This window comes from Gadus macrocephalus, chromosome 15, assembly GCF_031168955.1.
Source record: "Gadus macrocephalus chromosome 15, ASM3116895v1".
Taxonomy (NCBI): domain Eukaryota; kingdom Metazoa; phylum Chordata; class Actinopteri; order Gadiformes; family Gadidae; genus Gadus; species Gadus macrocephalus.
The window spans coordinates 20,180,449-20,193,661 of record NC_082396.1 but is presented as its reverse complement, the minus strand read 5'-3'; the positions used below and the strand labels follow the sequence as shown (position 1 = coordinate 20,193,661).

At 45.4% G+C, this 13,213-nt stretch overlaps 1 long non-coding RNA gene across 1 annotated transcript; it reads left to right on the top strand.

The window, feature by feature from the left end:
- The first annotated feature begins 6,748 nt into the window (after positions 1-6,748).
- On the top strand, positions 6,749-12,953 carry LOC132473398 (uncharacterized). Its single transcript, XR_009529363.1, has 3 exons — positions 6,749-6,855; positions 7,053-7,267; positions 12,872-12,953. It is a non-coding gene; the product is annotated as an uncharacterized LOC132473398 (long non-coding RNA).
- Positions 12,954-13,213: the final 260 nt, after the last annotated feature.

The following is a 13,213-nucleotide window of genomic DNA, read 5'->3' as shown; positions in this document are numbered from 1 at the left end:
ATTCCAACCACAGACCAAATGCCGGTGTGGAGTCCGGCTTACAGAGTTTCACCTTTTAAGAAGGATATCATTCAAGAGCACATACATTTTTTTTTTAAATACCAAATCATTGAACCATCCTCATCAGCTTGGGCATCACCAGTAGTTCTAGTGGCTAAACCAACAGGAGAATATAGGTTCTGTGTTGACTATCGGCGTCTGAATGCCAAGACTCTGCAAGATGCCTAACCAATCCAATCACCAAGCAACGGAACACTTTCCTTATAGTAATAGTGGATTACTCTACCAAGTGGGTGGAATTGTTCCCTTTGAGAGACAGTACATCTACCAAGCTGTGCCGGATTATCAAAGATGATGTGTTTCTGCGTTGGGGCGTACCCAAATACTTACTGTCAGACAGAGGACCCCAGTTCACCAGTAATCTGCTGGCAGATCTCTGTAAGAATTGGGGTGTCACTCAGAAATTGACCACCAGCTACCACCCACAGACCAATTTAACAGAGCGGGTCAATAGGACCCTTAAGACAATGATGGCCTCGTATGTTGGCAATAATCACAGAGAGTGGGATCGCTGGTTGCCCGAGTTTAGGTTTGCAATAAACACGGCCGTGCATGACACCACCGGGACAACACCAGCTCAACTGGCGATTGGGAGGAGCCTGAAAGGACCACTGGAAAGGCTCATCACCAAATCCCTGATGCCATCTCCAGAACAGCCAGGCTACTCTGTGATGGAAAGACAGCAGAAGCTAGCAGAAGAGGTCAGTAGGAGAGTGAATGCTGCCAAAGCCAGACAAGCCAGGTATTACAATATCCACAGGCGCAATTCTCCGATGGAGACCTGGTCTGGGTCAAAGCTCATGATCTCTCCAATGCAGTAGCAAAATTTTCATCCAAGCTTGCGCCAAAATGGTCTGGTCCAGCTGTAGTGATGAAAAAGTTAGGGCCCATTAACTACAAAGTCAGATGGGAAGACCAATCTAGGAGGGAAGACACAGTGAATGTTGTGAATCTCAAGCAATATTTCGGCTCCCGCTAGGCATAGACTGGGGGTGGGGACTATGTGATGTTCACATAATAATGAGTGTCTGTTATCAAACATAGATGCTGGAAAAGAGCCATATAGGCTCATAGGCAGTTGACATATGAGAGCTGGAAATAATACATTGTCTGGCCATATGCTATATTTACGGTATATTATCCCACTGACTAAAATATGTATGGGACAGTATTTTTAGGGATCACTTAGCCTCCTTATGTGTAGGCCTATCCCTTTAAATAGGTACGCACCTGGGTTGTAGAGGAGGGTGAACGCACAAAACGGGGGCGTTTTGTTTTTTCTCACGGGGGGAGTTTGAATGAGGAAGTGGCGGCAAGCTAAATTAGAATATCAATACGACTTAGACAGCAAATGCCAGTTGTTATAGCGATCTTTTGTTTATATGTATGTTTATTTAATACATTCCACCAACTGCTTTCTCTGGACCGATCCACAAAGTGAGACATATATAGAAGTACCAGAATTCGGAAGGATTTACTCAGCTCGGGATCTGGTGAGCAAAGCGGTAATTTTGTTCCTGGTTTTTACTGCGCAATGGATTGCTGTTTTTGATTTGGAGACGGACTGTTTTACTTCTTTGGATTACGATCAGAGACTGTTTTGCTGGATACGTTGTAAAGACAATCGCGGAAACAGGCCGACACTGCGGCCTTGCGAGACTCTGGTTCACTTTGGACTTGATCACGGATCATTATTGTTTTGTTCATTTGTTGTATAAATAACCACACACGCATGACATCGAACACAGGCAATATATGTATTATATGATTGCAGTGTTTCTGTTGTGTCTCTTTAGCCTATTGGCGTTTAACATTGATTTCCCGATAAAAAGAATAACAACAGAATGTGACGAGTTTCTGTTTTAATTAACGGAATTTGTTATAAGAGCATTTAAAATCTACATTAAAATGACCAACGTGGTACACAAACAAAGAAAATTATTCTCATGGTCCTGAATCCTCGGACACCAGCCTTCCGAGTAGCACTTTTGACGTAATTTCCGGTCTCTGAGCATTTATAGCGTTACTGTTCGTCTCTGTGATTGTGTCATGAAATTGGCTAGTCGTTGTTTGTTGTTAGCTACATTAGCCTCTTTAGCAAACCAGCCCGAAAACAAACAACACCATTACATTGAATTGCACACAGAGCAAGACCATTCAATGTATAAATTGGTGGCAGTATAAAGTAGCAATTTAATCAAGTGTGTAAGAGCATTTAAAAATGACTAAACATAAAATGACCAACGTGGTAAAAAAATAAATAATAATAATCTCTTCACGGGCGCAGCCATTTTGTTGAGAGCGTCATCACTGCTCTCGGTCTACTCTCAAGGCCTGATTCCACCGGACGCGTACCCGCCGCGGGACGGCTGCGCCGCGGTCACTGCTGCTGATCGCTTCCACTCTAATCAATGAGACCATTTCCACCGGGCGTGCCGCGGAACGTTTCAGCAGCGTCCCAAGAGCGGCGTGCCGCGTCGCCGCGTCCCAAGAGTGGCGTGCCGCGTCGTGGCGTGCTGCGCCGCGGCGCTATCTTTCCGTCCACTTAAATTTTTGCCGCTAGCCGCTGCTAAACCGCGTCAGTTTTGACAGAGCAGGTCGAGCCGGGCAGGAAGTGAAAAGTAAAAGCCATAGAGCATCCGGTCAATTTTCAAAATAAAACACAATACTCAGCTCATGTAACTTCACATCAACATTATTACGTCATGACCGGTGGCAACAGGTCAGCACAGCAGTCAATCAATCAAAGGTTCGGCAACATGGACGACGAGAGACTCATTGTCGAAGTTCAGCAAAATGAAGTAATTTATGTACCAAATCATCCTTTTTATAAGGAAAATGTCAGAAAGGACGAAGCGTGGCATTTAATTGCAATAGTTTTGGGAGTGGAAGGTGAGTACATTAGGTTTAGGATTACGCGTGATCTCGCGTGAATACGGCTGGCTCGCAAGGCAGCGCTACGCTGCCGTTACGCGCCCGGTAGGAATGGACGCAGGGCAGAGGACACAGCCATTCCGCGGCGCAGCCGTTCCGCGGCGCGAACGAGTCCGGTGGAATCCCTGTGTCAGAGTTCAAAAAGGGGACGTGCCTCCGAGAAATGCTGCAAGAAAGCTGGGAGATCTTCGACTTTCGACTCGGAAGTCTGGCGTCCGAGGATTGAGGAACACACCATCAGCTTCACTGAACTCTGTCTACTAGAACTAGGAGTAGGAAGGTTTCGGAAGGTTTACTAACACCAAAAGGGTGCGTGCCTCAGTGAAATGCCACTAGAAAGCTTGGAGATTTACACCATATGACTCGTACGGGTTAGCGCACCATACAAATGGATAGCACCATCAGTGGAAGCAGTCATCGACGACTTGACTTTCGTGCCGGGGGTAAATGTTTCCATGGTAACACCGAGCTTCACCAATCAGAGATGTCGTGTTACCCTTTAGGATTGTGGCATGGCGAATAATATTGTCTCAAAACTTTGCATGAATCTATTGCTTCTACAGGAGCATATACCATCGTTTCACAATATAACAGCTCTTGGTAAGCCAACCCTGGGTTACGAGAGTAACGTATGTGTGTGCGCGAGAATGGCAGTGTGTGTGTGAGTGACGTCAGAGAGTGAGTGAACGAGAGAGTGAGCGAGTGATAGCGTGTGTCAGTCTAGGGAAGAACGGAACGAGTCCAGTTATGTTTGGTGCAGATGTGTACTGTAGGTTGTTGAAACTGTGGAATAAAGTATCCAGCCGTCAAGAATCAGTGCCTGTGTCATTCCGACCTATGACCAGACAGACCCACTGCCGGTCATAGTGAAGGGTGTTACCCCCCGAAAGGTCATCGGCCCTGGAGGGAACGTCTCCCCTGTGCTCCCCGACTATGGTCTGGGAGCCAAAGAGCAGGAAAGGTGTAACATTGGCGACCAAAGGTACTTTTTGAATGGAATGTCATGCCCAACTGTTTCAGAGAGCGGTGTGGTCAGTGACCTCAACAAAGTCCAGAAAGTGCAGGAATGGTCAACACCGACGTCGCTCCAAGATGTCCGTCGCTTTGTGGGTCTTGCATCTTACTATCGGCAGTTTGTTAAAGACTTTGCATCCATTGCAGAACCTCTCCATGTCCTGACCAAGAAACATGTCCAGTTTTTCTTGGTCTGAGGAATGCCAGGCAGTATTTAACGAACGGAAAAGCCTGCTAACAACCGCGCCAATCCTGGGCCACCCCCTCGAGGCAAGTCAACATGATACTGGACACAGAGGCCAGCGACGTCGGTATCGGCGCTGTTCTCTCACAAGTTTAGCAGGGTGTGGAACGTGTGCTCACCAATGGAAGCTGCACGCTGTCCACAACTGAACAGAATTACTGCACCACACGGTGAGGACTGCTAGCCGTGGTCGACTTCATGGCACACATTCGCCAGTATCTCCTGGGGCGGCGCTTCACGTGTGCACCGACCACAGCAGCCTTCTGTGGCTAACAAGAATGAAGGAGCCTGAGGGACAGCTCGCCAGGTGGCTCGAGATACTTGGTGAATGCAACTTCGAGATCATACATCGCCCTGGCCAGCTTCACGCAACGCAGCATCTCCCGGAGACCCTGCCGTCAGTCCTGTCCTTGTAAGCTCCCTAGCCCAACTCCTCAGTTGAATGTCAGTCACCAGGCTGTGCAGTGCAATTTGGACTCTGACATCAACCAGGCGATGCTGAGTCCAGTTGGGGTAGAGAGACACCAAGCTCCCGCAGAAGTAAGTCTAGTGGGGGTAGACAAGGCCCTGCCAGCTGACTCTAACAATTTATAGTCCACAGAGAAAATATACCTGACTAAGATAAAAGAAAATGAACTGTTTGGTGGTTGTTCCCTGGAGGAGCTGTGACAAGCTCAGGAAGACGACGCAGCCACTGCACCCATCAGGACCTGGTTGGAAACCAGCGGAAAAAAGGCCTACATGGGTAACAGTCTCACTATGCAGCCCAGCCACAAAGACATATTGGAGCCAGTGGAAACGCCTCTACATCAGAGATGGAGTGCTGGTTAGACGTTCCTACTGCCTGGATGATACCCAATTCTATCCACAATTGGTGCAGCCTTCCGGCCAGACATCATGAGGCAAATGCTTGAGGGACAAGTTGGTTGACATTTTGGTGTAGAGCGCACTGTAGCTCGGCGGCAAACCTGATACTTCTGGTACAGAATGAGGGAGGACGTTGCCCTCTGGTGTTACACCTGCATCAGCTGCGCATCATAAGCCAGGCCACGGAAAACATCACAAGCCCCCATGGGTACTGTTCGAGTCAGAGAGCCTATGGAGCAAAACAAAAGATACTTGCTGGTAATACAGGACTATTTCACAAAATGGGTCGAAGCTTTTCCCCTACCTAACGAACAAGCTGTAACTATGGCTAGGGTGACCAGGTGTCCGGCTCTAGGCCGGACAGTCCGGATTTTCAAAATACAAAATTAACACTGGGTGGTACGGAGTGGTGTGCGACTTTTGGACACCAGCGGTAATAAGCATCTCGGCCATAAGACTGCTTTCGAAGTTGGCACCCTGGTCTGAATGTATGCGTTCAGGAAAGCCGTATACACAGAAGAAGTTGTTCCAGAGTTGATTCGCGACAGCTTTTGCTGACTGGTTTGGACAGAGGTACGCCAAGGCCAGTTTGGTAAAATGGTCGGTAACCACAAGCACATCAAGTGACTTGTTGGAAGAAGCTTCAGCCGACCAAAGGTCAATGCAAACCAACTCGAGAGGCCTAGATATTGTTATGTTCTCGAGTGGCGCCCTGCCCTCCGGCTCAGGAGACTTGGTAAATACACAGCGGTGACAGCACCGAACATGTTCCTTCACATCTCCCTCCATGCCGTGCCAGTAGAATCTCTGTCTAGAGAGGTAAAGCGTCCGTGGGAGGATTCTCCCGGTGGCTATTAGTGTCCCACTCCGCCCCTGTGGCCCCCCCACAAGGCTGAGGGAGTCAATCGGGCCATAAGGCAGCTGGAAGAGCCCCAGGATACCTGGCCTCTATTCGACAATGCCAGGGTTGTTTTTTCTTCAGGTATGCATCCTTAAATAATTAACTGATCAGTCATGATATCAATAAATACAATCCTAAATTTGAGTTCTGTTCAACAGATAACTATCTGGAGTCTCGCCAGAAGCTGCCACTGGCTCAAAACCAGACTGATTTGGCATCAGAGGCCGAAGACCCAACAACAAACCGGAGACCCAAAAGAAAAATCAAGTATGACTTTTATGCTTTAAGTGCCTTTTGTTCCAACATATTTGTGCAAAGCCAGTCTCTTTATGAACTCATGTATTTGTCTTTTGTTTTGTCTGTCTCTAATAAAGGCCAAGTAGACACGTCCAAATGGACTTCGAAAGACAAGACCCCTGCATAATAGTGCAGGCCACGCAAAGTGGGTGTTATGATGTCCCTGTGACCAATGAGGAGCCTCAGGGTTTTCAGGTAGTAGAATTGCAGAAGTAATTTAATTTCGCTTTTTTAGTGGAGATGATAGATGATAAAATAAGTAAATTGTTGTTCACTAATAAACTAGGCAATCATAATTGAACATTAAGTTGAAAGTTGAAATAATAACAATCCATAATAACAATATATTTTTACGCCCACCTCCAGCACTTAATGACCCTGGGGTCAACCCTTCGCCAAGCAATTGGCAAGAGTTATGGTGGAGGTGAAATGGCAGAGACAGGGTCAGAGGAAGAGATGGTAGGGACACCTTATCAGGGCCAGTCTGTCAGTCCAGGGACAGGGACTCAGAAGGGAGGCTGTGATCAAATGTGCGGAAGTAAGAATTAATGTGTTACACTCCTCCAGCCTTTACTCGATATATGAGTGATATATTCACTATATATCTATGAGTATATATCCTTGGAATAGAATAGATAAATATATACATACATAAATAAATATGAATGTACTTGCAAAAATACATGCGTTGAGGATTTAAAACTACTACTAAATGTTTATTTTTTTCTTTTTCAGCTCTTCTGCATGACCTGTTGGTTAACCAACAAATCCTGAAGGACCAGCAAAAGACCATGATACGCATGATCCAAGACCTCCACAGAAACACCCAGGGAGGTCAGAGGATGTCCACCACCTCCAGGCCTACTGCCTATTTTCCACTAGGGGATAAACAGGATCTGGAGGCCCTGGAGGGCGACCTGGCAAGCCAGCGGGACCGTCGTCAGGAATTGGTGAGCTGCTTTTGATTTCCTTTGTTTCCCATACATAGAACAATGTGTGGCACTGCGCCATAGAATCAACACTGAGCACCAAATGGATTCCACTTCTTTTTTTTGCGATTTTTAAATATAAATATTGTTCCGTTCATTCATCTCTTCATAGCACTCTTTCTCCCTGACATTATCGTTCACACACACGCGCACACACACACACGCACACACGCACACACACACACACACACACACACACACACACACACACACACACACACACACACACACACACACACACACACACACCCCCGGGCTGAAAATGGGTCCCACTCCGCCTCACGCACCACACATTGCTTTCTGTCTGTGGGAAACACGTAAGGGATAATGCCCGCCGAGGTGTCCATTATCGGGAATTAATGGACAATCCAAATATAAAGTTTTTCACAAGCCATAACTTTGTTTCCCTGGTAACGCCTGAGGGGTTGACTAATACCTGGAACAACCATTACCCTCCCGTAAGGTTCTTATGCAACGGAAACGCTGTTCACTCCTCCAGTAAATACGACAGACCTTAGCTACGACTTGGCAACGGGAGGTATTCTAGTCCGCTCAGCTATAAGCCAGAGATAATTCGAAATTCTCCCCAGCCTTTATACCACAGATACGCTAGGGCATGGATGGGCAACTTTCATGATAAAGAGGCCACATGACTGCACACTTCAACTAAACGTGAGCTGAGAGAAGCTACACAATTTTGAATTTGGTAGATATGATTTCCTGTATTCTGGTGCATTTTGGGGATGGCCACTACCTAAAAAATCATCCAGAATCATAACCTATGTACGGTATGTAAATTGAACCAACATACATTAATTTCATGTTTTCCATGCTCAAACAGCCACATGAATGGTCAGTATTTTTATCAGTGCAAAGGGCTCACATACATCATCATTCAATGAAGTCAAAAAACTGAAAAACAGTGGCCCAACATTAAGTGCAACAACTCAATGAACTCAAACCCAACAAGCAGTTGTAGTAGTTGTAGTGGCGACTTAAGTGGATATCTTTAATGACTGATATCGCTTCTAAGCAAACTAGACGCATGGGTTTGCCTTCGAATTCTATGAATTCTTCTCATCTTTCTTGACCGAGTTTTCTGTAACTCGATCAATTATTATTATTATTATTTTTAATATTTTATTTTTTATTTTTATGTGCGGGACTGACTGAGTGAGGATGCGGGCCGCACTGAGTGAGGATGCGGGCCGCCAGTTGCCCATCCCTGCTCTAGGGTCTAAAGCAGGGGTCCCGAAACTTTTTTCTCTGGGGGCCACATTATCGTTCCTGACTGTGATGAGGGGCCGGGATCAATCACGTGGGCTGTATACTAGGCTACTACCTGCTATAGCCATAATTTCTAGCACAAAATAGTTCATCATTACAAGTGATTTGCAAAAGAAGTGAGTACTTTTCAATTTGAAATACCACAGGTAATTCTTTGTAATGTAAAATTAGCAAGGAAAGGTTAGAAAAATATGGTGATTGACAGAAAAAAGGAATGTAGAGTAGGAAATAAAAGGATAGTAAGGAAACTTACTATCCTTTTATTTCCTACTCTACATTCCTTTTTTTCCTTCTCTCTGTCTTCATTCTCTTCACATGTGCGTAAACAGGTCAGAGGTAATTGGTGTCTGCTTGGATGATAATTGTGCTGTAGAGGTGATTGGGTGCTCATATAATTGGGTGACATATAAGAAATAGAAGAGTGAGGCACACATAAAAAAAGAGAGGGAGACAATGTTGGAGAGGCAGATGCTGAGAGAAGAGATTGAGCAGTATGCCCTCGACAGTTTAAACTAGAAGAGAGTAACAGTCAGCAAGTCAGCAATATGTGCACTAGGTAAACTGAATTTGTTGTAGCCAGGGTGGGAGGAAGGATGGATGGGCAGTGATCTTTGAGGTCAGCAGTTGCAGTCCCCTCTCTTGCTGCCTGGAAACCTGGCATGAAGGGATGACATTGGACACATTCAGCAAATTACATAAATATGCTGCCTGTTGTTCCTTGTGATGTGATTTTACAAATACAGTGTAGCTGTAGCAAATTAAAAGCTAATTCAAATTAAAATCATTATTCATTAAAATTCATTAAAAACCTTAATCATATTTAATAAAAAATCATAGTTCTTGTTTACAGCCATATAAAATTGTAATAGTTAAAATCAGTATATTTACCATATCAGTGTGAACTGTGTGCTTGCTTCTGGCTGGTGAGAAGTCCGATGTCTGGGTGTAGCCTAGTGGTTGCCAGTCTCAAGGTTTGATGGAAATGTTCATTTGAGAGTCTGTTCCTCGTGGGATTTTTTATTTGCTTCATGCGGGAAAACGTCTGCTCGCACGTGTAGGTGCTGCCAAAAACGGTACACATATTCAGAGCATGTTGTTTAATGTTTGGGTAAGTGCCCTCTGGTAGCGCAGCATAGAACTCAAGGAGGCAGTCAGGCTTGAATGCGTCTTTAAGGACATCACAATTCTGCAGCTCGGCTAGTTCGAACTGAAGAGAGGGAAGTGCGTCGTCTATGTCAGCAGCAAAGGGGTTCTGGAACAGATGTATGTCTTTGTTGTAGACATGAAGCTTGCGGAAGCGCCTGCTGAACTCACGCTGCAGCATCTCCAGGGCATCCTTGCACTTCGCGACTGGGAAAGGGGCGGCTGGTTTCTCGGCGCAGTAGCTTTGGATGGCAGGGAGATGTGTGAAGTCCAGCTTTTGGACCTGTCGCACAAGGAGCTGCAGTTTGACCTCGAATGCTTTGATGTGGGAATACATGTCGCAGATGAGATTCCCTTTGCCTTGGAGCTGTAGGTTGAGGTGGTTCAGCAGTTCAGTTGCATCAGTCAAAAACGCGAGGTCCCATTTCCACTCCGGGTCGGTCAGCTCCCGTACCGTTTCACCTTTAGACTGGAGGAAGGCTTTGCCTCGACTTAACCATCGGATTTCGGTGAAGTACAACACATCCTGGTAAGCAGACCCCAGCTCGGAGAGAAAGGCCTGGAACTGCCTGTGTTTCAACCCATTTTTTCGGATGTAGTTGACACAGTGCACAACCACCTTCATCACAGACGCCCACTTCAAAACTTTGCAGCACAGCGCTTGCTGGTGAATCAGGCAGTGGACTTGAATCAGTGGGGCGAGACCTCGTTCCTCGAACTCGTGGTTCAAGCGCCCTACTAGACCCCTCGTTGATCCGACCATGCAAGGCGCACCATCTGTAGTGACACTGGCAAAATTAGCCCATTGCAGACCAAGTTCGCCCATTGTTTTGCACACTTCGTCAAAAAGGTCTTCTCCAGTTGTTGTGCCTTTTAGGCTTCTCAGTGATGCCAGCTCCTCTGACACTTCAAAACTTGTGTTGACCCTACGAATAAAAATCAACAGCTGTGCCGTGTCCTGTACGTCATTACTTTCATCCATGGCTAAAGCAAAAAACTTGAATTCTGCGGCTTTCTCTCTCAGTTGGTCAAACACGTTTCCCCCCCATCTCTTCAATTTGCCTCGTCATCGTTTGTGCTGAGAGACTCACCCCACTGAAGGCATCTGTCTACTCGGGGACACACCTCCTCGACCACAGCCAGCATCATTACCTTCCCGAATTCGCCGTCAGTGAACGGCTTGCCGTGAGTAGCCAGTAGGTTAGCTCCTTTGAAGCTAGCTCGGACAGCAGCCAAGTTGACCCGGGATTGACGAAGGAAGGCATCCTGTTGAGCAGCTAGCCCGCCTTTCAGACGTCGAACCTTATCATCTCTCGCCAGCCCGCTCAAGCTAGCATACTCTTTGTGGCGGATTTCGTGATGGCGGCGAAGGTTGTATTCTTTAAGCACACCCACATTTTCTTTACATATAATACAAATGGCACGGTCTTTCCATGGAACAAAAAAATAATCCTTGGTCCATTGTTCTTTAAAAACCCGACACTCTCTGTCAATTGTCCTCACTTTACTGCACACCATTACACTGCTGTTCAACTGTAGCCTGATATTCTCTGCGCATGACTTCCACCAGCTTGTCAGGTAGCGGAAATTCGGTCATGAACATACGTCATATAAATAAAACAGACACATATATAATTATATAAAATATAAATGGTTAATAAAAAATATATTTGAGTGTTAAAAAAACAAGATGCAAATGTAACAGATGTCAACCAATAGAACGTTAGATAACGTTGCTTTTAAAGCGTGATAGAGGTGCTGGTGATCAGATTGACAGCTCCACTCTTTGGCTCACGGTCACACATACATACCCTACTGACGGCCTCAAGTTCTAATCTCAGGTGACGGAATGAACAGCGTCAGCTAAAATGTATTTATTTTTTTGCGAGTATTGCTTCTTTGGGCCAGTTCAAATGGTGAGGTGCAGAGAGGTGGAGGGCCGGCCAAAGGGGCGTGGCGGGCCGTATCCGGCCCGCGGGCCATAGTTTGGGGACCCCTGGGCTAAAGCATATAACCGTGTTGTCTGATTACAGTTTACTTCATTTTTCACAATTAATTTTAGCTCTCGTTTTAGTGACAGGCTTATACGATACGCCAGCTAGCGCATTAATTGAGAACTGTGAACAGACAATTTGACGGAACTACTTAGCAGGTGTCCGTGTATCAGGAGTTAATGCACACTAGTGATGGGCAAAATTATTCTTTTCCGGGAACTAGTTCTTTCAGTTCAGTTCACTATAACGATTCGTTTATTTGATTCGGTCGTTTTGATTCGTTCGTTACGTCAGATTACATCTTAAAAAAACAACAAAAAAAAAACGTTTTTTTTTATATATATATATATTTTTTTAATTGGTCATGGGTTGGGATAGGACCGTCAAGACCGCAGTCCGCCGTTTGGAGATGCCTGCTATGTTGTTTATCAAACGTCCCACCAATATTTATACCACTATTCATTCATGGTTTTACATTTATAATTTTATTTTACTTTACATTTAATTCTTCATTGTTCAGGCATTACAGAACTTGCATGGTCATAAATAAAAAATACGGACTGCAGTTTAATTTCTTTGTTTGTTCTTAAATTGATGTAATAAACAGATGGAGGTCAAGTCTATTTTTGAAAAAATGTAGGGGGATATATGAGTGGCCCCACGTCGAATGGTATGACCCAAGATACGTCAGACAGAGAAAGCACGCATATTCAACGGTACCGCCTTGTCATTGGTTTACCCAGGTGCCATTCCAACACCATTGCTACCTCTCATTGGCTGAATCTTTGAGAAAGTTGTAGACTCAATCAATATAAGTCGCGGGAAGACGGAGCTCTGTTCGTTTGTATATTTTATTTACGTGACCATATGTTTGGTTTATGTTAAAAAAAAAGAATCAAAGAACCAGTTCTTCTTGTTTTGGGGAACCAGTTCTTGTCGTTCACGTTCGGGATTCGTTCGTTGTAACGAATCAGTCGCGACCGACACATCCCTAATGCACACCCTGCAGCAAATCAGAATCGAGTATTCCCCCAGACCGTGGTATAATTAAGGGTAATGCTGAATGATTTATACAAATAATGGTAGGCTACTTTTCTTTTGGATAAATAATGCTACTGGTTCTTGTTTTTTATTTTTATAGGTTATCACTCTTGGATTGGCAGGGGGAGCTGATACCAAAGATACAGTGTGGCGCATTCTGAAACAGGCCATCAAAAATGACCACCTGAAGGCAGTAGTGATGGGTAAGCATTTTAAAGCTATACTGTACGATGTGAGAGAGCTAGCATGATTTGAAATTAGCTTATCTTCGGAGTTCCGTTTAACTCCTCCCCCACCCTTCAGGACTCCCTGCCCCCACCCCTCGACACAGAGCCGTGCACGAGCGCTGCTGCTTCTTACGGCTTACTTCAACGGCAACCATTGGGTCACTTTTCAGGCCATTCAACTCCCTCAGCTGTCGCCATCGCTGAAAAGCGAATCC